The following is a 27269-nucleotide window of genomic DNA, read 5'->3' on the forward strand; positions in this document are numbered from 1 at the left end:
TGCCTTAGACCTGGACTAGCTCACTTTGCTTCCCACAACTGCACACATGCATGCACGCACACACACACACACACACACACACGGCCTTCAAGGAACTTTCATTTGGAAAGAGGAGCTCTCAGTTTCTACTTGTCACTCTCATGTTACTGTAGCCTTTGCAAAAAAAAAAGGTGGCCTCCTTGTCTCAAAGTCTGGATCGCTGTAGCACAAAAAGCTGATTTCTCCACTTTGCACTTGTATTCTGACTTCTCTAAAGACACACACCAGCTACCACACCTTGTGCAGCACATGCTAATATTTGCCCACCTAATATTAGAGCAGAATAGTCACTTTCAGAAACGGTCCGTGTCACAAGATCAGGCAGCTTGCTGCTGTCACAATATTTATTAGCTTTGCCCACATCCCTATCTGCAGTAGTTTGAATTTACCCCGAGGGCTTCATTCTTACAGGCATTAAGATTATTTATCGTGCATGTAAAAGGTTTATCCTCTCTTTGGCTGCATACACACCATGCATTTAAGGCACATGGAAAGCATGTGGCTTCCTGCAAAGAATCCTGGGAACTGGTTTACCTTTCACAGAGCTACAATTTATGGCATCCTTAACAAACTGGTTCTTAGGATTCTTTGCGGGAAGCCATGTGCTTTCAACGTATGAAATGTACGCAGCCTTTGGCCCTGGCACAGGGATAAGGCTTGTAAGTGGCCCTCTTTATTAGTCAGAGTGAAACCAATCACCTCTCAGGATGATAGTCATTATATTTCAACACTATGGGAGGTTGCCTTGTGCATGTACTTTAACATTCTGCATCACTGACTTGGGTGATTTGGTGCAGCAGCAAACCCTGTCTCTCCCCCAAAGAGCTGCCTTTCTCTTCCTATCCCTATGCCCCCTTCAGAAAGCATGCGAAACTAGCTTTCTTTGTTAAAGCCAATGTGTCCAAGCAGACCCTGGCTCCTTGGGAGCACAGTGTTGTTTATAAGAAGAGGTCAAGTTCCCTTCTCCCTAGGGGTGAATTTTCTTCCAGATCCAGGAACCACACCCCTGGCAGGGCTCCAAGATGTAGCCATTAGCTACCTTCTGCCATCTGGTTCCTGCATGCCTGAAAGGATAATGAATGCCACAGCCCTATCCTCCCATCTTGTGCGCTTTTCCTGGAGGTGGTAAAGTCATCGCTTCCAGCTTCGGGTGAGGGCGTGTGTGAATCACTGCATTGCAGGAACCCTGCTCATGAGATTTTCTGTAAGAGAAGAGTTAAAAGAATTTCGAAACGGCTGGAATGTGATTGCCAACTCTTGGCAAGGGGCAGGTCCAGGGTCCAAGGAGGTGAGGAAGCAAAAGCCCACAGAACAGGCTCTGTTCTTCTCTAATACAATTAAACATGTCACTGGCCACTGAGCAAGACTGTTCGCACACAATAGCTAGCCACACCGCAGATCAACTTAACACAATCTAGATAAAATCACAAGCCCAAAGCAAGAACTAAAAGTGTGTGTAACTCAAGCAAGGAACGCCAGCTTTGGAGGGGCAGAGAACTTAAGGGACTTCAGAAATTGCTGGACTACCCTCCCATCATCCTTGACGATTGGCCCTAGTGGCTATAATGTACACAGTGAACTTACATATACTGGCAACATAAAAAGGTAAAGGTACCCCTGCCCGTACGGGCCAGTCTTGACAGACTCTAGGGTTGTACACTCATCTCACTCTAGAGGCCGGGAGCCGGCGCCGTCCGCAGACACTTCCGGGTCACATGGCCAGTGTGACACCGCTGCTCTGGCGAGCCAGCACCAGCGCAGCACACGGAACGCCGTTTACCTTCCCGCTATAAAGCGGTCCCTATTTATCTATTTGCACTTAGGAGTGCTTTCGAACTGCTAGGTGGGCAGGAGCTGGGACCGAAAGACGGGAGCTCACCCCGCCGCGGGGATTCGAACCGCCGACCATACGATCGGCAAGTCCTAGGCACTGTGGTTTTACCCACAGCACCACCCGCGCCCCTTTCTGGCAACATAGTATTATGGAATTAAGAATTTCTAAGGCATTATAGAAAACATTGGTTTACTTGTGGGGTGTTATTGCATTGTTCTTTTTATTTTTATTATGTACATTGTGGTTTTTATGTTTATCTTTTCTGTGAACTGCCCTGAGACCTCTGGGTATAGGGCAGTATATAAATTCAATAAATTTAAAAATAATAAAATGATCATTTTCATGCAGGGAGCACTGAAGTTGAGATTAAGTCTGTGTGTATACACCATACCTTTAAAGCACATTACAGTGGTACCTCGGGTTACATACGCTTCAGGTTACATACGCTTCAGGTTACAGACTCCGCTAACCCAGAAATAGTGCTTCAGGTTAAGAACTTTGCTTCTGGTTGAGAACAGAAATCGTGCTCCAGAGGCGCGGTGGCAGCAGGAGGCCCCATTAGCTAAAGTGGTGCTTCAGGTTAAGAACAGTTTCGGGCTAAGTACAGACCTCCGGAACGAATTAAGTACTTAACCCGAGGTACCATTATATTCCCCTCAAAGGATTCTGGGCTCTGTAGTTTACCCTTCTCAGAGTTGTAGTTCCCAGCAGCCCTTAACAAATCACAGTGCCCAGAATTCTTTGAGGGAATTTTTACAGATGCATAATTCCCTGAAGATGAGGAATATCCTGCCCAAACAAGCCAGCAAGTGTGTGGCTTAATACACAAGTGCACTCAACCAAAAAACCAAAACAGATCACAAAGGCAGATCAGAAAGAAAAACAGAAAGCTCACTCACACTTCCTTCTGTGCCAAGATTTTTAGGCACCGGTCTGGGATTTCTAGGTCCGTGTCTGAGTGTTCCCCCCCCCTCTTTTGTCCCACTACTTCCCCCAGGAAAACCCACTGAATCGGGTTTTCCGCAGGTTTTCCCAGAGGAAGCAATGGGACAATAAAACCCCGCGTTTGGATGCAGAACTAGAAATCCCAGACCTGTGCCTATAAAGCGCAGCACAAAAGGAAGTATGGATGAGCCCAAAGAGAGTCGCAAGACACACATATCCCCCCGCCATTCTGAATTCTGCACAAACACATATAAAGTGTGGGGAAGTGACTTTAGGAACTCATTGCTGCTAGGCTGAAACTGCTTCCCTGGTTCCACTTGCGCCTGATGATTGTTGCAAGCCCACTGCCACTACCTTTACAGAGAATCCTGGGAAGAGTTGTGCAGGCTGCTGCTACCAGTGCTGTGCACTGCACTGCCTTCCTACCATTGGGTAGACAGGGCTAGAAGCCTCAAACACAAGTGCCACTGCCTCAAGTGACCCTCTGATGGCTACCACCACCACCCTGGTTGTAAGCTGCGCAGTTAGCTTAAGACTGCTACCAAAGCAACTGCTTGGTGTAGGACTTAACTTATAAACACACTTCCAGGGACCTCTCCCTGCCCAATAGGCACACGTATAAATAAACATAATTTTAGGACTGATATGTGAAATACCTGTATTTCTGCCATCACGAACCCTCCTTCATGTGACACCTTTATCAAAAACTGGTTATCAGCATGTCTGAAGGGAGGGCATTACCAGACAGTCACTACTTTCCCGTGGAATTGAATCACGTACCAGCAAATTCAGGTTGCACAATTGTAGGTGATGAGGTAGGTTTAGTGTGGCAAACCTGCTTCCCCAAAAGATCAGATATTTTGTCATTAGAAAAGGAGGCGAAAATGCGCCGGGGAGTGTGGTGTGACACTTGACTTGACACATCATTGAACTGCCCGGCAAACAGATCAGAATGCTTATACTGTAATCCAATCAGGACACATTTAAAGCACTCTTATTGCCGATCGCATGGTCGGCGGTTCGAATCCCCGCGGCGGGGTGTGCTCCCGTCTTTCGGTCCCAGCGCCTGCCAACCTAGCAGTTCGAAAGCACCCCTAAGTGCAAGTAGATAAATAGGGACTACTTACTAGCGGGAAGGTAAACGGCGTTTCCGTGTGCGGCTCTGGCTTGCCAGAGCAGCTTCATCACGCTGGCCATGTGACCCAGAAGTGTCTGCGGACAGCGCTGGCTCCCGGCCTATAGAGTGAGATGAGCGCACAACCCTAGAGTCTGTCAAGACTGGCCCGTACGGGCAGGGTACCTTTACCTTTACCTATTCCACTTTAAAGGGACGCGGGTGGCGCTGTGGGTTAAGCCACAGATCCTAAGACTTGCCAATCAGAAGGTCGGCAGTTCGAATCCCCGTGGCGGGGTGAGCTCCCGTTGCTTGGTCCCTGCTCCTGCCAACCTAGCAGTTCGAAAGCACATCAAAGTGCAAGTAGATAAATAGGACTGCTCCGGCAGAGAAGGTAAACGGCGTTTCTGTGTGATGCTCTGGTTCGCCAGAAGTGGCTTAGTCATGCTGGCCACATGACCCGGAAACTGTACGCTAGCTCCCTTGGCCAATAAAGCGAGATGAGTGCCGCAACCCCAGAGTCGGTCACGACTGGACCTAATGGTCAGGGGTCCCTTTACCTTTACCTTTTATTCCGCATTATGGAGAATCCTGGGAAGTGTCGCTTGTTAAGGATGCTGACCTCACAGACCTACCGTCGTTCCCAGCACCCTTAACCAATGACACTTCCCAGGATCCTCTGTGATTGTTAAAGAGCGCTTTACATGTATGGCCTGGATGTGATCAGCAATGTCATCTGACCTCCCCCAAAAACAAATCAGAACGAATATTCGTTAAAATAGCCAACTGCCACCTAAGTCTAAGAGCCCGGCAAACAAATAAGGATGAATGGGCAACAGACAGGTTGCGTGGAAGTGCTCGGTGCCTCTTATCCTCTCAGGGGAGTATGCCTGGGCACTGCAAAACAGGCAACCCAAAGTTTAACATCTGTCTTGGTAGGTGGTTGGCAAGGAAGATGTTTCACTGTGGCAAAGCAGGGATTCCATCCCTTTCACCTATGTTTTTCTCCAGTATTCATTATGCCCAGGCTAAGTTAAATCCAGGAAGCTGTCATTGGTGATATAAAAACTGCCACTGACCACCCCCATGCAATTTTCTGCCACGTGTTAATGCTTTAACGTTGGAGGATAGGTCAAATGATATTACACTGACCGTGGCAAAGTTTCTTTCGGAGGTTGCAAGAAAAAAAGACCATCATGCTCTGTCTAGATGTAACAAAATGACTACCTCGGTCTCTTTTGCCTGTTGTTTGGTTGTCTTAACTGTATCTTGTTCTGAAACTGTTTTGTGGGTCTATGGACCACTATATACACACACACACACACACACACACACACACACACAGTGGTACCTCGGGTTACATACGCTTCAGGTTACATACGCTTCAGGTTACAGACTCTGCTAACCCAGAAATAGTACCTCGGGTTAAAACTTTGCTTCAGGATGAGAACAGAAATCGTGCTCCGGCGGCACAGTGGCAGCAGTAGGCCCCATTAGCTAAAGTGGTGCTTCAGGTTAAGAACAGTTTCAGGTTAAGAACGGACCTCTGGAACGAATTAAATACTTAACCCGAGATACCACTGTGTGTGTGTGTGTGTGTGTGTGTGTGTGTGTGTGTGTATTTAAAGTTGGATAGACAGTGGAAGGAAGTGATTTAAAAACTGAATGTGCTGTCTGCTCAATGTATGTTTTGCATTTACACTAGAGAGAGATCTCATTGAAATGATTTAAGTCTTATCTGTCCCTTTACCTTTACTTTTATGAAAGAAGAGCTGAACGTGAGGAAACGTTCCAGTTACACAAACTTAGGGCAGATCCATACAAATGCACATCCAAGGCACGTTTAAAGCACATGGACTTCCCACAAAGAATCCTGAGAATTATAGCTTGTTAAGGGAATAGCGTAGAACTACAGTTCCCCAGAATTCTTTGTGGGAAGCCATGTGCTATAATGTGTGTTGGATATGCTGTAAATGTATGGTATTAATTTGCCCTCAGACCTCACTAGTTGGGGATAAGTAGGGTTGCCATAATTTGAAGAGCAAAAAAGAGGATGCTATAACAACTCTTATTTTAAATAGCCCTACTATATGTAGGCGATAGAAGCGGTGATATATTACTGAGGGCTGCAGTAGAAGAGAAGAGGAAAGCAAGTCTTCAGCCACCAGTTATGTCTATGTCTCATCCAGAAAGTCATTTTGGCAAATTTAAAAACAGAATTTTTACCCCTGAAAAAGAGGACATGTCCAGGAAAAAGAGGACACATGGCAACCCTAAAGAGGTTGATGACATTGACACAAACCTGTCAGCACTTTGCCTTGGAACCTGTTTTTATTGTCAACTTTGGTGGGCATGATCCTTTAGCACCTTCGCTTACCCTGGATATGTTTGAACAGAGCTATAACAGAGCACGTGAGCACGTAAAACATTATTTTCCTCTCCGATGATCATTGTTGCCAACTGATCAGAAAAGAACCATTGGTCCTGCTCTTCCACTTATTGAAGCAGATGTAGCTTTTCACAGCATAGCTTTCCATTTATTATATTTGTACTTTGCTTCCCCTTAAGGAAGTCCTGATGTAATTTGTAAGCATTCAAAATAAAATGAAAAGAAATAAAAAAGTTCACCCACTAATATCGATATATCAGACCACTGTTGAAAGTGCAACTACAAGAGCCACGTTTCTCACAAACGTCAGCTGCCAGCTAAAAACTGGTTTCTTTATAATAAGCTATTGTACTGTATATAAGCACAGGCCCTTTCCTGTTTAGTGGCCTGGATGGCAAATCCTGTTTGAGGAAAGAACCTGGTTGAGAGACTCTAGGGTTGCTCAGAAACAGCCCTTAGGGAAACTCTATGTTCTAATTGTGAGGCAAGGAGCATTAATTAAACCACTCACCAAAGACCTGACAGTAAAGTACAATGTGTCCCCATTTCTCTCTGCAACTGTACATATTTCCCATGCTGTTTACTTCTGCTACTTGCTACCTGCTGCAAAAAGCCTGTACCCTTATCTGTAACCCCTGCACCTATCCCAGGTGATCGCAACCTCTTTCTTGATAGAAGCTCTGTGCTTAATAACTAGCTGGCAGGCAGAAGTTCCTTTCCATTCAGGCCAAAGCTGCGCTAGTTGAATTTGTGCATATCATACAGCTTTTCTGTCAGGAAAAAAGTCCCTCCCTTTCCCCTTCTTTCCTTGATAGGTTCTTTCACCCTGATTCAGGTAAAGATACAGTACTCTGCTCATGAACTCTTTCACTTTGCCATTTATGATGCCATGCTCTCACCATTATTTTATAGTTAATTGTTCAGCCTCTTCCCTCACTCATATATAATGAACATCTAGATTTCAAGCTGACACCCTTAGAAATCATTTATTTATTTAAGCTGCATGCACCGATGGGACCATGAATTTCATGGCAGTGGCATTCTTTTGCTCTGTGGGATCTCAGGAAAGTTACATAAATAAGGAGACTCATCTGCTTGCTTTGGCTGCCCTGACTCAGCCTCCTGGAACCATCACAGCAGGAATCGGAGTGCTGTTTCCAAAGGAAACTATGACTGGTTCACCAAACTCACAGTGGGACAATTCTGAAGGAGGGAAGCCCTTTGAAAAGCTGCATCAGTCCATGCCTAGATGGAAACCCTGGTGTGTGTGTGTGTGTGTGTGTGTGTGTCTTGTTTGTGACTACACTGATGCCACAGTGGTTGGGGAAAGTGAGTGGAGAACGATCTAGAGCACAGTAGGAAAAGAGCCAGAAGCAATACACAGAGAAAATAACTGAAGACGGGAAGAAAAAAGAAGTCATCTACAGAATGTCAGGGGGTTTTTTTGTGGGACGGATACAAATGCATTCCAGAAATGTAGATTTGTGCAAATAAAGTGGATTAAATTGCTCTGTCGCAACAAATCCCCCCCCCTTTTTAAATGGACCTTTATTAACCATAAAAGTAATGAGGAATGCATTGAAATGTGTGGGAGGAACAAATGATTAATGGGAAGACAGATATAATCACTCTGCAAACAAATCAGAATACAGTGGTATTTCGGGTTACAAACACCTTGGGTTACAAACACTTTGGGTTACAGACTCCGCTAACCCAGAAGTAGTACCTCAGGTTAAGAACTTTACCTCAGGATGAGAACAGAAATCACACACTGGTGGCGCGGCAGCAGCAGGAGGCCCCATTAGCTAAAGTGGTACCTCAGGTTAAGAACGGTTTCAGGTTCAGAATGGACCTCTGGAATGAATCAAGTTCCTAACCAGAGGTACCACTGTATATTTGGGATGAATGCTCATTTTCATATAACCTCCCTGCAAACAAATCCGATTAAATGCTCAATAAAGACCAGACATTGTCTAATTTCCACGTAAGCTTGCTATACACAAATCAGAATGAATGCTCAATAAACAGATCATTTGGAAGAGCCCATGATCTTCTAGACAATTATGGGGCTAAACCAATAAAGAAAAGATGAGCAAGAAGAGGGAGCAAACCTTTTCCTGTGTCTGAAGATCAAATGTGAATGGCAAAGTAAGTGCATGCATGTATGTCTGAGAACTGAGGTGCAAGAATAGCAGAAGGGGCATCTTAACCTACATTGTTCTGAGACCACAAACTCCTAAACCCAGATGTCCTTTCTCATGAGATGCACACCTGTAAGGCTGCATCTATCAATACATTTAAGTTTTGGTTGAGAAAAACCCATGGGTATCATTTTCAGTTCTTGTTTTGCAAACGCTTCCTCCTTTGTGATAAATTCCCCTGCTCTTATTCTCTGCTGAAGATGGAAACAAAGCCAAGCCCAAGTTCAGCGCATGGAGGTTTCTTCCAAACTATGACATCACAAGAATAATTTTGTCCAGCTTGATCAGGAATACCCACACTGAATATACTTTTCAAAACCTACTGTTCAAAAAGCAATTGTTGTTTTTTAAACCAGTTTGATTAGGGTTTCTAGAACAGCCGACCCATAGTACAACCTTCTAGTTAGCTAATAATAAAGGTACCCCTGACCGTTAGGTCCAGTCGCGGATGACTCTGGGGTTGCGCGCTCATCTCGCTTTACTGGCCGAGGGAGCCGGTGTTTGTCCGCAGACAGCTTCCGCGTCATGTGGCCAGCATGACTAATCTGCTTCTGGCGAACCAGAGCAGCACACAGAAACGCTGTATACCTTCCCGCCGGAGCGGTACCTATTTATCTACTTGCACTTGATGTGATTTCGAACTGCTAGGTGGGCAGGAGCGGGGACCGAACAACGGGCGTGAGGCATTCACAAAGTAAAGGAAGGATTGAACTCTGATTAATAAGTATACACACAGAGGCTTGAACCAGCAAGATTCTGGGAAGGGTGCGTATAATCAATCTCTCTCTCTCTCTCTCTCTCTCTCTCTCTCTCTCTCTCTACCCCTCGGCCCAGGTTGTTTTATTCACAAAAGAACTTTTTACAGAGTGTTTGTAAGACCCAATCAGATTTCTTCTAAGCATTTCAACAAACCCCATGTGGGGAGAAAGTTAAACTACTGGTAATTAAGCATGGGGTAAACAAAGAACAGAACTACAAAGGAGTACATTTGGCAACCCTGGAGGTGATAAACAAGCAATATACATGATAAGAAGGATGGCCAGGAGGACAGTGATCATTATCACCTTCATGTGAGATCTGTTTCCTGGCCCTAAAGATTAACATCTTAAGATTAACATATCAGAAAAGCTACATCAAAGAAGCTGCCCACTGTCTTTGATGACCCAAGAGCCTGCCTGGCAGCAACTGGGCTGTGTACATGACTTGTGAAGCAAGAGAGATGGGCAGAAGAGAAAATGGCCAGAGATGCAGAGGGTTGTGGGATTTGATCAGAAACTATTGTCAATGTATCAAACCCAGTCAACACAATGAATTCATCGTGGACACAATGGCTTGATGCATATTTTATAATTCCTCATAGTGATCCCACCTGACCCCACACTCTGGATATTTGCACTCCTACAGGGGCGCTCACCCCGTCGCGGGGATTCAAACTACCATCCTTCTGATCGGCAAGCCCTAGGCTCTGTGGTTTAGACCATAGCGCCACCCACTATAAGTTAGCTAATAGGCAGCTGCAATTGACTCTTTTCTATAAGAGATGCCAGCCTGAATCTATCCAATTATCATTTACCCTAGATGTTAACAGAGAGTTGGGGAGTTCAGGGTTAAATGGTAGAAAATGCCTAAAGTGGTCAAGTTTGACCTTTTGTTGCAGCCCAAGGCCCTCCATGTGCCTTCCTGCCATCCTTCCTCTTCCTGAATGGGCAATCTATATTGTCCTTTGTTTCACCCCAGCCAACATCCTGATGCATTTTAGGCCAAGGGAAAATATTTACAAATGCCTAGCTATAGCCAACTCCTGTGCTCTGGGCCTTCCGCTGAAGTTAGCTGGTGGAGCCCTACAAGCTTCATGCTGTTCATCTTCCAAGAAGGTAGAAAGAGTGACTACTGGTTCAAGACCCAACTATTGCTGCAGCAATAGGGATGTGGGTGGTGCTGTGGTCTAAACCACTGAGCCTCTTGGGCTTGCCGATCAGAAGGTTGGTGGTTCAAATCCACTCAACTGGGTGAGCTCCTGTTGCTCTGTCCCAGCTCCTGCCTACCTAGCAGTTTGAAAGCACACCAGTGCAAGTAGATTAATAGGTACTGCTGTGGCAGGAAGGTAAACGGTGTTTCTGTGCACTCTGGTTTCTGTCACGGTGTTCAGTTGCGCCAGAAGCAGTTTAGTCATGCTAGCCACATGATGTGGAAATGCTGTCTGTGGAAAAACACCAGCTCTTTCAGCCTGAAAGCTAGATGAGAGCTGCAACCCCTTTGACTGGACTTAACCGTCCAGGGATCCTTTACCTTTACCTTTTTTATTGCTGCAGCATGTAAGAGAAGCTACCTGCCCATTTAGTAGCTGGGCAAGTTCAGAAATTAGACCAGGCTTTCTTGATAATTTAAATTGGCTACAGTGTATATTATGTTATTAAATCAAATTGTTTGGTTAAAGCGAAGTTTGATCCAAGGGGATTCTGAATAAACTATGACATCTCATTCCACATTCTTGCCTTGAGCCTTCCAGCCAAAATACTGTAAGTCCTACTGCTCTGTATTCAAAAGTAGCTAACAAGCCACTTAGCTATTCTGCTGTGGGTTCAATAATCCCAGTAATAAAGGTGAGCTATTTAGATGCCCAGCTAAACTGGCATTCCTAAGGAGCCAAACCCCTTTATTTTTGGCACAGTCCCTCCCTGTGTAGCATTTCTCAAAGCTTTCCATTGGGCAAGTACTGGTTCCAGAGTTGGCTTGGTATTCTTCAAAGGCAGAGCATCTATGGACCAATGGTTCTAAATGGTATGGGAAACAGCCTTACTAGAAAAATTAACCAATAACCTGAAACTGACACGGGGACAAATAGAAGAAGACACCTTCACCCCGGTATGGTTCCCCTTTATCACATACACAGCCCAACAAGACAATGACAAAAATCCACCAACAGCACACAAATCAATATGGCTAACCTGATCCAAAACACCCACCCACCCCACTCACACATGAAAACAAAGACCACCACAGCCAACCACAAATGAACAGCCACACCCTAGGCCAACCCCAACCTCTCTCACCACCAAAGAAACACAAGTGAACAGCAGAGAACCCGCACAAGCAATGCTGACACAAACCCCCACATATATTAAGTAAAACAGAAACATCACCACCCCACCCCCACTCATATTTCCCCCCTCCACCTCTTTCCCCCTATTCTTCCTAATGTATCAACAAATGAAACCAATTTGTAAAATAATAATAATAATAATTGTTACGTGGGGGGGGGAATACGAGTTAGAGACATTACACATACCTTTGTAAATCAAGAAAATCTTTAAGAAAAATACATTAAGAAAAAAGCAGAGCATTTTTTGCATCTACCAAGTCTGTACTTTGCCGTTGTACTCTTAGTCTGATCCTCAAAGAGCTGTTTTGTTACAGCTAAGCAAGAATTTCTATAATGAAAGGCTTCTACGCTCCAGATTCCCTGATATGAGAAAGTGTATAAGAATCTGCTTGAATTGAACTGCACAGGCCGGCTGCAACATTACATTCCATAGCATAGGGAGATGCTGAAGCTCAGGCTTGTCCCATGGTAAAGGATGGAGAACTGCAGTCCCACCCCCGGGGCCAAATTCGATCTACCAGGGCTCCCTGCTGGGCTCATCAGGCTGTTTTCCCCAACCACACCCACCTACCCCATCCCTGACATCACTTGTGACATCAGATGTAGAACAGGTAGGGGCATGGTTGGAATGGCTTGCTCATGTAAATAATCTGTGCAGAAAGAATGATTAACTTCCTACACATTGCTGCTTGGTTTGGGTATGTGTGATGATTACGTTGTGAACCACCCTGAAATCTACAGGCATAGGGCAGTATACAAATTTAAATGATGGTGATGATCGGGAAAACTTTTATGCTCTCGATTCAGGTTTTCCACGGATTGACATTTTAAGTTGAAAGAGCGGGTTTTCACAGGGAAAGCTTGGGACAAAAAGGGTGTGTGTCCTTGGGCATGGAGCTTTAAAGCATGGGCCATGCCTGGGAAGAGCAGAAGTGTGGATAAGCCCTCAGGTAAGACCTAGAATTCTGCCTTCGTATCAGTTTGGGGCCATTTGCACATGTACGTCACTAGGCAATGTTTAGAAATCCACACCTGATCCCCTTTGCCGGTAGGCCTTTGCCACTCAGCTTCCAAGAAGGTGATGGGCTTCCCCGGTAGAGAAACTGCAAAAGGAACATTTGACCAAGGTAGAAACTACACAGGACCCCTCATCTGACTGTGTCTTCCCTTCCAGGGATGAAAAGTATAGGGAGTGGCAGGGAGGCCTGTGAGAACCCATAGCAGAACAGGGTGGGCTAGTAGGTTCCATGCCTTTTAGATTCAACCAATGTGGCAAATATTTTCCTCCAATCTATGAAGGGGTGGGGGCCACAGCAAAGAGAAGGAAGGAACATACAGCTTTCTTTGGTCCTTAGCAGAGAGTAGCCCTGAACCATGGGCTCAGCCACCTGGGAATTATATTGGTATTTTATATGGAGATTCTGTGGGCGTTAAATACCGCCAACATTATTTGCTATAATTTATGTTGGAAGGGTCTATGCCACAACTTTGTTCTTTTGAACTCATTATTTGGAGTTGTTACGGAAAAAATCTGGGTGCGGGGTTACTCTGCCACCCAGCTCATCGGACTAAGTCCGTGGGTCCCTGCGGAAGAAAATGAGCTCAGCCGGACGCAGGAGCAAACTGCAGAAGATCCAAGTTTATTGCGCAACAGGTTCAAGGCGAGATTGAACAGTGAGAAAGGGGTGACATGAACTTTTGAGTTTTCCCTCCATGTCCCAGAATACAGTGCATGAAACGTCACGAATACATTATGGGAAGGTTGGGTTTCACAAGTTACATCATGAATATACTTTACACGTCATGAATACATTATGAAAAGGTGGGATTACATTAATTAGCATTTTCGGATGAGGGAGGGGGGATATGCGGAGCGGGAAATATACATAGATACACATTTATTGAGTACTGGTGGTGGCAAGACAATGGGCCAGGAATATACATCGTCTGTCACCTAGTATTGCCCGAAGGAAGGATTTGCAAAACTATCTGACAGGATTAAGAAGTTCCTGCGTACGTGACCTGCCGCTTTGGGGATTATGGAAGTAGGGACAGCATCATGGAGTCCAAGGGGAACTGAGTTGAATGGCACCGAGAACGAGCAGATCAGAACCACGGCTGATTTTATATCAATTTTTGAAGATTTCAGTGATTTCTAAGCCACTCTGTACTAGAGAGCAAAAGCAGAAACAGAGTGGATACATTGTGACAGGATTTTGACAGTATTACTTGAGAGATTATGGAGGACAGGGGAGGGGTGATGGAGTCCTAGAGAAATTGAGCAAATATATTGTAGTGAAGAAGACATTGCCCCCCCCCCCCGTTCCGTATCAGTCCCCCATTCGGAGATAGATTTGCATTAAAGTTCTGTAAGAACTTGCAAATCTTTTCTCCGCACCCTAAATCTCGGTGAATGGGATGTGTGGCTTTATGCAAACCTGAAAGGGACTTGCAAGCCATGCCTCTTACGGTCATTTGCAAGTATATCAGTGCAGGTAGCTGCATATAGGGTATTATATAAAGAACACCTCTTGTATTTTGTTGCTAAATTACTTGTGGCATTCTCAGTAGTGTTTTATGCTTTACACCTAGCAGGAAGGTCTAATTGACTGAAAAATGCAGTTGGTGTTTTGTCCTTCGCCATTTTTGTGTATTTCTCAGGTGTCAAGCTAGCTCTTCTGTGGTCTCACACTGACATAGTGCTACAGCAACACATCCTGTCTGTTGAATCCCCTCAGGGCTTTCATTTAACCATGTCGCCTGGCATTCACCATAGCTGGCACAGGTTTGGGCATCTCTGAGGGAGATGTCTTCGCCTTGGCCTTTAGCTATGGGATTTTATTATAGGCTGTGGTTTTGCACGCATGGGGGTTGCTCACTTGCACTTAAAGGACCAAAAGGCTAATTGCAGCCTGGATACACGTGCCCAATTCAAACTGAGTCCAATTTGAATTTATCTTGCCCCATGGTTCTCAACTCTTCAAACCAATCTGTTAAAAGAAAACCATTCTTAACAAGGGCAGTTGTCCAAATAAGTCAATTTAAGTCTATAAGGAATCATTCCTGCTAAACGAAAGCATATGCACCTTCATGTATCTTATCAGCTTCTCTTTGGTAAAGCGAGTTTTAGCACATTTTAAAAATGGGTAGGGAAGTTGGGAAGTTGGCAGAGTGCCAGGTGGAACAACGAAATGTGGTTATAAATTTATCTAATTCTAAACATTGGACTACATAATAGCCTGACCTATTAAAAGCATAAAATGTATGAGAATCCTTCACTGGGGTGTAAGGAATAAGACATTAAACATAAAAACAATTACACACAAAATAGCCCCCCCACAAATAACACACTGTCAGACACATTTCAACATTCCTACGTAATAACACGTAATACAAACAAACTAATTAAGTATCAGTTGCATATCTTGACACAATTGTGATCTTTTACGCATGTATCTTTTGAATCCTGGAGCACAGAGGCTTGAGGTTCAAGTGAAAAGATGTCCTTGTAAGTCAACTCCACCCCCCTTTGTCAGGCCCACTCCCCAAGCAGTCTCTGTTGTCTGTTGTTGCTGATCTTGCGATGGCGAAGTACTGAGTTGAGGGGTTGTTGCTGCTTTTCATCATTGCACATCTGTAGAAGTGATATCCTGTAAGGGGGCAGGGTTTTGGGGTGACTTAAAAACACAGTTAGACAAGGAAAGGGCAAAAGGTAAAAGGGATGTCCTCCAGTTTCCATGGGAAGCTGCAAATAATAACAATCTTAGTGGATTAAACATTTTATTCATTATCATTATTGGACTATTTTGATTGTTGTTAGCCGCCCTGAGCCCAGCTTCGGCTGGGGAGGGCAGGATAGAAATAAAATTTACTATTTAGTATTATTTATTATCACATTTCCATATAATTACTGTTATTATCTGCTAAGTTTGTTTGCTTTCCTTCACTTAGTTTTTGTTGTTGTTGTTCTTTTCATATTATAAAATAAAAATTACTCCACATGTATAGAAAGAGAACTGAAAAAATACAAAGGTTAAAAAAATACAAAAGAAAGTAAAAAATTAGATTACCAGTCAGATGAAAACAAACTTGACACAAAGACATCAGATTTAGAAAAGAATTATTATTAAATATATTATCAAAACCACACAGATTACTACTAGACTGGGGGGGGGGGGAGGGAAAACCATGGGGGGGAAACTTTAAATTCACCATGTGCTATCTGATAAAAGAACTTCATGAAACTGACTTTCAACATGTGATGAACATGTCCCCAAAGTAGAACACACACACACAAAATGACCTATGAGGAACCAAAAATAAATAAATGCTAAGACACACAATTAATACGAAACTTGAAGTAACCTGAAGTAATCTGTTTTGGCATTCTAACATCCCAAATGACGTGACAACATCAGCTGTAATGTTAATAGCGGAATACTGGGAAATGAGTTAATACCAAGAAAAATGAATGGCAATTTAAAGTTGTGTGGGTACCTTGCACTAGCCAAAATGACAGAATTAATAAGAAATGCTCAGGCCGAAGGTAAACAAGTACCATTCCACAAACAATGTTTGGTTGTGCTTCGATTAACTTCATAGACATCATGGAGAAACGGATTAAATAAATGAAACAGATTATTTGTAACTTAAAAGAGTGTCAAAGCCACAAAGAGATGAAAGTCACTAATATAGCAGGGATTCAGACTTGTTTCACAGAACAGAAAGAAAGTTGCTGTGGGAGGAAAAGGGACAAACACTTTGTTATCGGGGTTCACATATCCTGTTAAAAGGGAAAATTATTTCATGTGAGAAGCCTGTCAGGAAATGCTGTTCCTAAAATTCCCAATCAGGGGGGAATGCTTTGATATTTACCTGTGAAAAGAATTTTGCATGTTAAGATTTGGAACCTGGAAAGCTCTTGACTTTTGATGGGCTAGTTTTTTTTTGTTTTTTTTTTGTAGCCTGTTGTCTTAAGTAGCCCCTGGGGCAAAGACAGATTAAGGGTGATTTCCCTCAATGGTTCTGACTTTTCTTTTACATTTGGAAGAAACCTCCTCTCCCTCCTTACAGTCCCCCCCCCCCGTCCTCTCTCTCTCTCTTCTTTAGCTGATCTAGCCTCTGTGCATGTGCAGAGTTCATGTCTCAGCAAACCTTTTGTACTATTGAAAATGTTGCATCCTTTGGCTAAATTAACATTTGAATAAGGGAAGGGAAGGGTATGGAGTAGATTTTGAAAACAGGGTTTGATTTTAAACAAAAAAGAGAAACTCAGCAATTTAAGTATTTACGAAAGCTAGCGATTTCGGCCCAAGCAAACGAGACTGCTTCCTTTATGTACAGGAAAGGGCTAATATCCCTCTGGCCATTCGCGGAACAATCAACCGCTCTCTTATTTATGAGTAAAAATGGCCAGAGAGTTAGAATTCATAGGAATTTTTTTTTTTTTTTAAACATTCTCAGTCATTTCGGCCTTACCATTTGCAGACAAATGGATTGGTCAAGGCTAATTCTACTTGATTATCCATTTGTATGTGCTTAAACTTTGAGTAGACTTTTAAGTCTGATTTTTGTAAATAATAGACAAAATGATAAACACTGTAATCACTTAAATGCTTGATATCACCAGTTCTGCTTCAAACATCATGGCTTTCACCTCTCATCACACCTTTTAAAAAACAAAGAGCCAACCTGGGCTGAATTTCAACTCATCAGCCACAAATTGGGAAAGTTGAAAGGGACCTGGGGTCATCTAGTCCAACCCTAAAATACAGGGTTCATAGCAAGATTTGTACTACCAGAAACACACACATACCTATAGAAATTATCTTTAAAGGAAGATTGAAGTTAACATTTTTCCTAAGATAGGGAGAGGATCTTTTATAAAGCAAAGTTAATTCAATTGATATAACCACTCACAAATAATTAAAACAGCCATAGATTTGATTTAAAAGGAAGACAAAAGTGACAATTTTCCTGAACTTGCAGAGGAATAGTAAGCCTAATCTATGCCCCCCCCTTGCAGTTTCCTTTAAAGGAAGCTTACTCGGGAGTAAATTTACCTGGCACAGAATAAGAAGGAGAAGGGGGGAAAAACCCTGAAAGAGACAGAATGAAACAAGGGGGGGGCATTTTCTAAGAAAAGAGGCCAGGACGTCTTATAGAGACTACTGATATCAGGAGCCTTACAATAACTCTCACAATAACCAAATCAAAGTTAAAACTGGACTGACATAATTTTATTAGAAGGAACACCATACTTTCATAGGCATATGCTTAATGAAATACATACACTGCATTTTAGCTTGAGAGCAGTTGGCTCAACTAGGCTTTTGCAGCAGAAACATTAGGTTTTACCACTTGGGAGGAAAACTCTCTTTTGGAGCCCCTCTCAAATAACAAATATTTGCACACTTCATTCTCATTTTTTTGTCTTATTTAGGACTGCTAAGGTCCAGCATGGTTTCCTTAGATTTAAATTTTGAAGCAAGCTTGCATTTTAAACCATGCACACTTAAGAAAGGCAGTCTGCCAGAGACAGAAGGAACAGACAACACACATAACGGACAACATGTAAACATACATATTCTCATATATGTATTCACAGACAACACACATAACAGACAACATGTAAACATATATATTCTCATCCTTTAGTTGGTTATTGCAAGGAGATGGGCCACTACCTTTGGCTTCATTAAGTGAAATTAGTAGGAAGGTCCCACATGGTTTTATGAGCCTCCTTGCCTCTTCAAACACACCACCAGGTAATTAGACTGGTAGGGCTCACAACGCTTGGTTGACTGGGTACCCCTTTATAGATGCATGCGTTGCTGTTGTTGCTTTTTTTGCTTTTTTCTTTTTTGGGGGGGTGTCTGGGATAGAGAAGGGGAAAAAGAGGGGTTGATTAGGATTGGTATGTCTAGGGGTTTGGTATGCTTAGTACAGGGACGTATAGTAAAGAGGAGAAGGGGCTTCTAGTTGCCTGGCAACTTCCTTAGTGGGTTTTAGAGAGCTCTAGCTATCCGGTTCCTTGCGTTCCATTTCCTATTTCCTTATTTCCTTATTTCCTGTAACCTGGGGTCTCTTTCCACTCTGCCGGTCCTGCCCAATTCCTCATGGGCTATCCCTCCTGGCAACCTCCTACCTATCGTCACATCTCAGGAAAAGGGGCCCTACTGGACGCCCGCGCCATGCAGTGCCAGATCGGGTGGTCCCTGGATAGAATTTCGGGTCGAAAATCCCCCTTGCTTTCGGAAGCGAGCTTACAGTACACGTGGTATGTAGCTCGACCGGTGCGGCTGGGATTGGGATAGAAAGCAAGACCACTTCCTGCCCCCTAGAAAGGACGCTCGGGAAGATCGGAAAGAGAGCTCCAACCCCTTGCTTTCAACTGGGATGTCCGTTGCAGAGAGTCGGCTATCTTTCAAGTCGGGTCTCTCCGTCTTACTTTCGGGCTCCCAATTGGTGCGGCTGGCTGGAGATTTTAAGGAAAAGGGATAGAGCTCAGAACCCCCCTTTCGGGTTGAGCAGCGGTCCCCGGTCTCTCTCACTAACCGGACCAAGAGAAAGGCAAGAAGGAGCGATAGAGAGGAGGGCAGAGAATTCAGTTGCCAGGAGACTTCCACCCCCTTCCCACCAGTGCACTGGATTTTCCTTTTTCCTTATACTCACGCGTCTTCTATGATGATCCCGGGATCGATGAATAAGCCGGCTGGATCCCTCTTTTGCTCCCCGGCTGAACTCCTAGGGCTTTCGATTACCGCCCAGAAGATGGCTGGGGGTCCAAAAGGATCTTCCCAGGCAAAATGGCCCGGAGCCGGCTGAAGATTTCGGGGCCCCCAGTCAGCAGCTTGGGAGAACCACAAGCCCCACGTTGGGCAGCCAACTGTTACGGAAAAAATCTGGGTGCGGGGTTACTCTGCCACCCAGCTCATCGGACTAAGTCCGTGGGTCCCTGCGGAAGAAAATGAGCTCAGCCGGACGCAGGAGCAAACTGCAGAAGATCCAAGTTTATTGCGCAACAGGTTCAAGGCGAGATTGAACAGTGAGAAAGGGGTGACATGAACTTTTGAGTTTTCCCTCCATGTCCCAGAATACAGTGCATGAAACGTCACGAATACATTATGGGAAGGTTGGGTTTCACAAGTTACATCATGAATATACTTTACACGTCATGAATACATTATGAAAAGGTGGGATTACATTAATTAGCATTTTCGGATGAGGGAGGGGGGATATGCGGAGCGGGAAATATACATAGATACACATTTATTGAGTACTGGTGGTGGCAAGACAATGGGCCAGGAATATACATCGTCTGTCACCTAGTATTGCCCGAAGGAAGGATTTGCAAAACTATCTGACAGGATTAAGAAGTTCCTGGGTACGTGACCTGCCGCTTTGGGGATTATGGAAGTAGGGACAGCATCATGGAGTCCAAGGGGAACTGAGTTGAATGGCACCGAGAACGAGCAGATCAGAACCACGGCTGATTTTATATCAATTTTTGAAGATTTCAGTGATTTCTAAGCCACTCTGTACTAGAGAGCAAAAGCAGAAACAGAGTGGATACATTGTGACAGGATTTTGACAGTATTACTTGAGAGATTATGGAGGACAGGGGAGGGGTGATGGAGTCCTAGAGAAATTGAGCAAATATATTGTAGTGAAGAAGACATTGCCCCCCCCCCCGTTCCGTATCAGAGTTCAACCTTGACACAAGTGTTGGCTGTGTGCTGCTCTTGCATCTTTTATGGAAAGTCCACCACAGGCCTAGACTTGGAAAGCACTTTCAGAGAATCACTGGAAGCCAGGGTTTTCCCTAAAAGCCTTGTACATTCCCAGCATTCGTTTTACAAATCTGTTGGTCATGCTACGTCAGCCTTGTCTGCCTGGTGGGCATGTCGTGGAAGATCTCCTTGCAGAGCAAAGCCACAACATCCCCTTTTAGAGTCAGAAGAACTTCTTCAACTGTAGGAACAGCACCCACCCACACCCCTGAATAAGGGTATTTCATTTTCAACCCTGGCCTGACCTAATGGTGGAAGCTAAAAGGGTAGTGACTTTGGACATCAGGAGAAAAATTAAAATCCAGACAACTGGGAGAGGACAGGACTTTCTGGGTTCAGTGGCTGGGAAAATAGGCACTGAATTAAGAAGGGGATATATATTTACCTTGCATGTTTTGCTCTATGGGGAAAAAGAACAAAAGAACACCTGCAGGTTTTCCTCCCAGAGCAAATAGCCACTAGGATGGGGAAAGAAATTCAGATCATGAAACTGGCATGGTGGGGAGAGTTATTTTCCCCCTCCCCAATGCCACAACCCTGGTTCAATTCAGCAGCGCCATTACCCTCAGCTGCCTATGCAAACTGTGGGAGATTCAACCACAAAGTCCCAAATGATACATCTCATTTGGTCCTCAGAGCACCTGTGCCTTTGGGAGAGGAAGCTCGGGACGAATGATCAGATGGAGTCAAAGGAAAGCAAAGAGATAGTTTTAGATGAGAGGTTGGTATTTTATGCAGCAGGACCAGGGGAAATTCAGAAAGGATGCTCAAGAGTGGTGCGAGCCAAATGCACATCTACCAACCATTTGGGACAAGTACAGAGAACTGACAGCATAAAAGTCATAAAAAACTGAGGCAGACTATTGCCAAATGCTAACACGGTGTGACCACAGACTGGAAGTCGAAATTGGGAGGAACTAAGGTTTCACCAGTCCAAAACCAAAAAAGAGTGATCATGTGACATTTGCATAATGAAGACGTTCTGCTCCAGCGCCTCCACAATAGGGAAGTGTGAGGAAGGTGCTTTTTCACATGATCTAGGAGAATGCTCCATTTCCCACCAGAAAGTGACAAGGAGGGAAATATGCTTGACCCTGGAAGAGCATACAGCAAAGAGGAGATATATTTGGCATTGTATTGTGCAGCCAGTATGCCACAAACTAAGCAGCAAACACGGGACACAAAGGGATATGTGTATCTGGGCATTTCTGTGATGTGCAGAAACCCACAGCAGGGCTGGTGTCAGCACTTGGCATTCTTGCAGGGCCGTAGTGCCCTAGCAGAGCCCGCCACTGACACCTGGAGACAGTGGCGTAGTGTGGGTTGTCAGCACCCGGGGCAAGGCAAGTAATTTGCACCCCTAACCCATGGATTTGCACCCCCTAACCCTAACCCCCAGATGTTGCACCCGGTGCGGCCAGCCCCCCCCTGCGCCCCCCACGCTACGCCACTGCCTGGAGAGCCATATATGAAGCCCAGTCCAAGCCCAATACATTCTCTACCAGATCACACTGGCTCTCTAGACCACTGAATGAAAATCATTAGTTCCATCTTCTATGTTAAAAAAAACCTCCCCAACCAATCTTGTTTCATTTGGTTCCGTACAGTACCGGCAAGGCCCTCAAAGTTTTTTCCACTTAACAGTAACTTAAACTCTCGTAGTAGATAGGTAGCCGTGTTGGTCTGCCATAGTCAAAATAAAAAAATTCCTTCCAGTAGCACCTTAAAGACCAACTAAGTTAGTTCTTGGTATGAGCTTTCGTGTGCATGCACACTTCTTCAGATACATTCTTCTGTGTATCTGAAGAAGTGTGCATGCACACGAAAGCTCATACCAAGAACTAACTTAGTTGGTCTTTAAGGTGCTACTGGAAGGAATTTTTTTCATTTAAACTCTCGTCTCCACCTAGTGGCCCGTTGATGCACATACCCTCAATCTTGGCCACAATGCCACCTTCCCGGCAAATAAAAGAAGACCGTGAGCTTTCTTGAATATTATTTTGAAAATGATCAATGGAAGTGCAGGTGGCAGTACTCCTTTTCCCACTGAGCCCAGGCACAACATAGTAAATGGGAGGATGAGAGCCACGTGGAGGATCCTGGAGCCTTGCTTTTTAAACTGCCCTGCTCCTTCTTTCCTTCAAGCAGGAGCCTTGACATGTGGAAACCTGATCTCTGCAACTTTATTATAGAGTTTAAACATTCATGAGACAGCCAGTTTGCCTGGCAAAATACACGAACAGGCGCCTGTCTGCTCTTTGGATAACAGAGTTACAGAGATTAGACATCTCTGAATTACAATCCATGTAAACAACCACAAGGCATTGCACACACGTGTGTGTGTGTGTGGAGTGATCAGCATTCACCTGAGCAGAGAAAAAATGCAAGGACATTATTATGAACCTACAATTTGGAAAGTAGCCTGCAATCAGGTTATCCTGACACTGGAAAAATGCCCAACATTTGTCTGAGAGGGAAAGTTGCATTTGCCTTATGTTAAGTTAGAGAAGAGCTGATCAGAGCGGACAGGGAAGCAGGTTCTATAAGTCACATGGTGGTATTGATATGTCAGCATATCTGGCTCCCACACGATCTATTTCAGAGTTTCAAAACAGTACCAGCAAACGAAGCACATTGGAAGAACAGCACTGGGCTCATATTTGGGACAGACAAAACATGAAGCAACAAGCGTACATAGCGAGACGGAATTACTGAACTACCAACATACAGTTGGCAGAGATGCAACAATATGCCAGCTGTTTTTCCTTATGTCAGAATTGATTAATGCGGCATGTGATTATTTCCAAATGATCAGGTCCCACCCACATATAGAGACTGTAAGTGCAGTTTAGAATATGCTACACCACCAACTGCTTTCCCCCTCTGCTTGAGAAGTAGCTAACTTGTGGCCCTCTGGATGTTGTTGGACTCCAAATCCCATCAGCCCCAGCCAGCAGGACCAGAAGTCAGGGATGATGGGAGTTATAGTCCAACAACATCTGAAAAGTCAAGTGTTAGCTGCTCCTGCTCTACAGGGTCTCTTGGCCATCCTTCACCCCTGCTGTTGTGAAATGAAGATGGAAGCCTGCTGATCACAGCAGATGAGGGATGGCATAGGCAGCGAGAGATTTACAAGCCTGAATGGGAACAAGAGAGCCTTCCACCTTCCTCTCCTGGCTGCGTTGCTGAACTACCTGCTCTGTAGCTCACTAGACCAGAAATGAAAATGTACCATATACAGGGGGAGAATGTCGGCAACATATTTGATTTAAGAGTGCCACCACCTTATACTCTGGACTTTATTTAGTGCACGCTGACTGGAAAGATTGGTCACTACTGATCTAGAGTTTCTACAGGCGCTGTAATGAAAGGATCACAGTTGCTGCATGAAACAGAAAGGAAGTGAATAGTAAGAACCGCTCTCTTCCTTCAAGGGCTGTCCCATCTTGGCACTGCTGGCAGTGAGCTTGCACATAAATTGGAAGGAAAACGTAACCTCTCATAACTATACAATGTTTGCCTCTCTTCCAGAAGCCCTGGTGTGTCTCTGTGTGTCTGCACCTTGTGCGCGCACGAGGTCAGATATGACACCAAGCTGTGGGTTAGAGGGTTCCACGGTTGCTAAATGCTGCTACTGCGGTAAGCCTGAGCCCACGCCCTGAGGGTTTCCTCTGTGAGGTGTCAGTTCTGCTTCTGCAACAGAAGCAACTGCATCCTAAAGGTGTGAGACAACAGACCTTTCGCTTCTTGAATAACACCTGGTCACCACGCTGCAGCCGAGCAAGGGCATTTCTTAGCCGAGTGGAAAATGTCTGAAGGTATTGTGAGTGTGCTTTGCACTTGGGTTATTCTTGTTTCTCTCACATATTTCTCAGCAGCCCCCACCCCCCAAGCCACCAACCACACAATCTGACAGTCTGCTGACAGTCATGAGTGGAGAAGACACCCAGTCCCAACCAAAACTGTTTTGCTCATGCCAGGAACCTGTGATTCTCAAGATGTTACTAGCCTGCAGCTGCCTGAATTCCTGACCATTCATCATGCTGACTGAGGCTGATGGGAGCTGGAAGCAAACAGCATCAGGAGGGCTACAGGCACTCCATTCCTGGCCTATATCAGTGGTGAGTCACCAAAGATACACTAGGTATTTAACGTGGAATAGCCATACTTTGTTCATTCTGATTTTATGGAGCATCTGCATGCTGTTGTTATCCAGTGCTTTCCCCAGGGTTCTTTGTCTTTTCAGATTACAGAAAATCCAGCTTTTTTGAACGGATGCACTAACTCTGCAGCTGTAGGTCCCCTTGGCATTGCTTTTTCCATTATTTCCTAGAGGTGTGGTTGAGACCTGTGCAGTGACATATCCAGCGAGCAAGTCTATAGCCACATCGGGCACACCTTCTGCATTAACTCTCTGGCAGCTACCGTTTTATCAACTGTTTAATATCAGTCTTTTAATGAGCACTAAAATGCTTTCTGTATTTAAGCAAAATAGTGCTTAAATTAAGAGATTTACAACATTGAAAACTGGCCTTAAAAAACAACTGTCTTCCTGTCACCATTATTTCAAGAAGAGATGGGGGAACAGCTGATCTGAAGATTTGCTGGTTTCAAAGATTTCTAAACAATTCCGGAGAAGTCCTGAGAGTAACCTCACAATTGCAGTTAAATAAATATGTGCTTTAGTACAACCTAAAAGATCGACTGTTGCTGTAAATGAGCCATTGGCAGGTACTTCTTCTGTTTTTTAAAAGGTTTGGGCTATATTCAACTAAATTCTTGCACTAGTGCAAGGATTAACATTAGTGTAACAGGATTTCCCCCTTCCTCATCTCTCACATACCTTGCATCACCCAGAACAGATTGTGGGCACAGTGGGAGGAGAGTGAGGAAACATTCCATTGAAGGAGAAATCAGTGTGCTGAAGATCTTAATTTTATGTTGAATCCAACTATGTTGTGTGCTGCCTCGTCTTGAGCTGGTAGCATGGAGTCCTCAGAAGACAAACCGGACATCACTGGTAGAGGAAGAAGAACAATGCAGAAAGTGCCTTCTGTGCCAACTTTTAATCATCTACTAAACTATTCTGTTCCGCCACACCTATGCACTCAATTAAGACTGTCTATTCATGTTTGTTTTTAATTTCTTTTTGCTTTTAACTTGCTTTTAACTTTTTATTATTTCATTGTTTCATGTTTTTAAATTGTTGTAAACCTCTGTGATATATATATTTTAATGATACAGAGGGATATAAATGTTTTAATAAACAAAACAAACAATCAGACAATGCCAGCAGCTCTCTGTAGGGAAGCATCTCCTGCTGTCAGAGGAATGGAGATGTCAGTTCCAAAAGAAGAGAGAGCTGAGCTAGGGCAAAGCTGTGGGGCAGCCAAGGTGGAAGGAAGAGGAATTGAAAAACCGGAGCTGTGGAACTGGGAATGCAGCCTTGAAATGGTGATCAGTACCATGGAAAAAATGACAGCAAAAGCCAGGAGGAGCCAGAAAGCTCATCCAAGGGAGCTGGGAATATACCAGGCAAGTGAACTGTGTCAGTCAACACAGCATGAAACTCTTAGGTTCGAGCCCCAAATTGGACAAAGATTCCTGCATTGCAAGGGGTCACTAGATAGCCCTTGTGGTCCCTTCCAACTCTACAATTCTATGGTGCTAAGTAAATTCCTTGGGCAAGAAGCGAAGCCTGGCCTGGAAATGTTTAAGCACAGTGCAGGGATAACCATGGGAGCTATCTGGATTGGAAAGAGGAGGATCCATCCTAGGGCATCCAAGAGCAGCACCCTTTATTTTTCTCTAACTGCACAGTCTTGATTACCTCACCATCATCATGGCACTAAATCCAGAGATTGCTGGTTTGAACTCCACAAGATCCCAATGCTGCCCATTGTTACTGACACTATCTCATGACAAAAGGTCTCTCCATGGTTTTAACTTACTTTTAACTTGCTTTTTCCTGTAAGACCAATTGCAAGTTAAAAGTAAGTTAAAAAGTAAAAGTAAGACCAATTGCAAGTTAAAAGTAAGTTAAAACCATGGAGAGACCTGCTCTGAATAGAGACATTGGATTCTTATCTCATTATACATGATAAAGCTATTTTTAGCCATCTCACCCCTTGCTTTTTCCTATAAGACCAATTTCTGTCCTTAACAGTCGTCAACGGGTTTACCACACCTATCAGCCAATCACCCATTCCCACCACCCTTCTGAGTTATACCCCTCCCCACCCTCTCACTATATATAAGGGCCTGGTGACTTCTGTTTCAGTGTATCTGAAGAAGTGTGCATGCACACAAAAGCTCGTACCAATAACAAACTTAGGTGATCTCTAAGGTGCTACTGGAAGGGGGTGAATTATTTTGTTTCGACTACGGCAGACCAACGTGGCTACCTACCTGTAATTATCTCTTGACAGAGAGACTAGGCTAAAGAGTGGGGCAAAGTAAAGGATGGTGGAAGAGGAATGTGCTCAAAATGGGGCTGATGTGAACGTGTAACTGAGATGGATTTGAAGCATGTCGCCTTTCGGAAAGGGAAAAAAAGTCACTTCACTTATTTGCCCTTACTGGAATCTAGGAGGTTTGGCATGATCCCTGTAGACCCATTTCCAGGAAAAGACAGCTCCCCCTCCTCTTTACCAGATGCTGGCTCCGAGGATTGGCCTCGCGGGATCAACTCATGGTGACTTGCCTTGGGGATGATGTGGATTTAATGTAGCCCTGGCTGCTGCCAGCTGCTCTCCCACAGCTTTTGTTTGGCTTTCGGAGCCTAAATGCTTGGCCTAGGCCAGGCTTACTGTAGGATTACAACTTCGCGTGTGAGGTGCGAGAGCGGATCTC

The 27269-nt window shown here is 44.3% G+C and overlaps 1 protein-coding gene and 1 long non-coding RNA gene across 3 annotated transcripts in view; one reads left to right on the plus strand and one right to left on the minus strand.

Annotated features, from left to right (window-relative positions):
- Positions 1-24961, plus strand: part of LOC309526960 — a 53016-nt gene extending 28055 nt beyond the window's left edge. For both annotated transcript variants that reach the window (XR_014217032.1, XR_014217033.1), the window contains 2 exons: positions 24398-24538; positions 24664-24961. This is a non-coding gene — a long non-coding RNA (uncharacterized lncRNA). The remainder of the gene's footprint in view (positions 1-24397; positions 24539-24663) is intronic.
- Positions 1-27269, minus strand: part of PGS1 (phosphatidylglycerophosphate synthase 1) — a 136970-nt gene that overhangs the window by 92172 nt on the left and 17529 nt on the right. The window lies entirely within an intron of this gene.

This window comes from Podarcis vaucheri (assembly GCF_965113315.1).
Source record: "Podarcis vaucheri genome assembly, chromosome: 2".
NCBI classification, from domain to species: Eukaryota; Metazoa; Chordata; class Lepidosauria; order Squamata; family Lacertidae; genus Podarcis; species Podarcis vaucheri.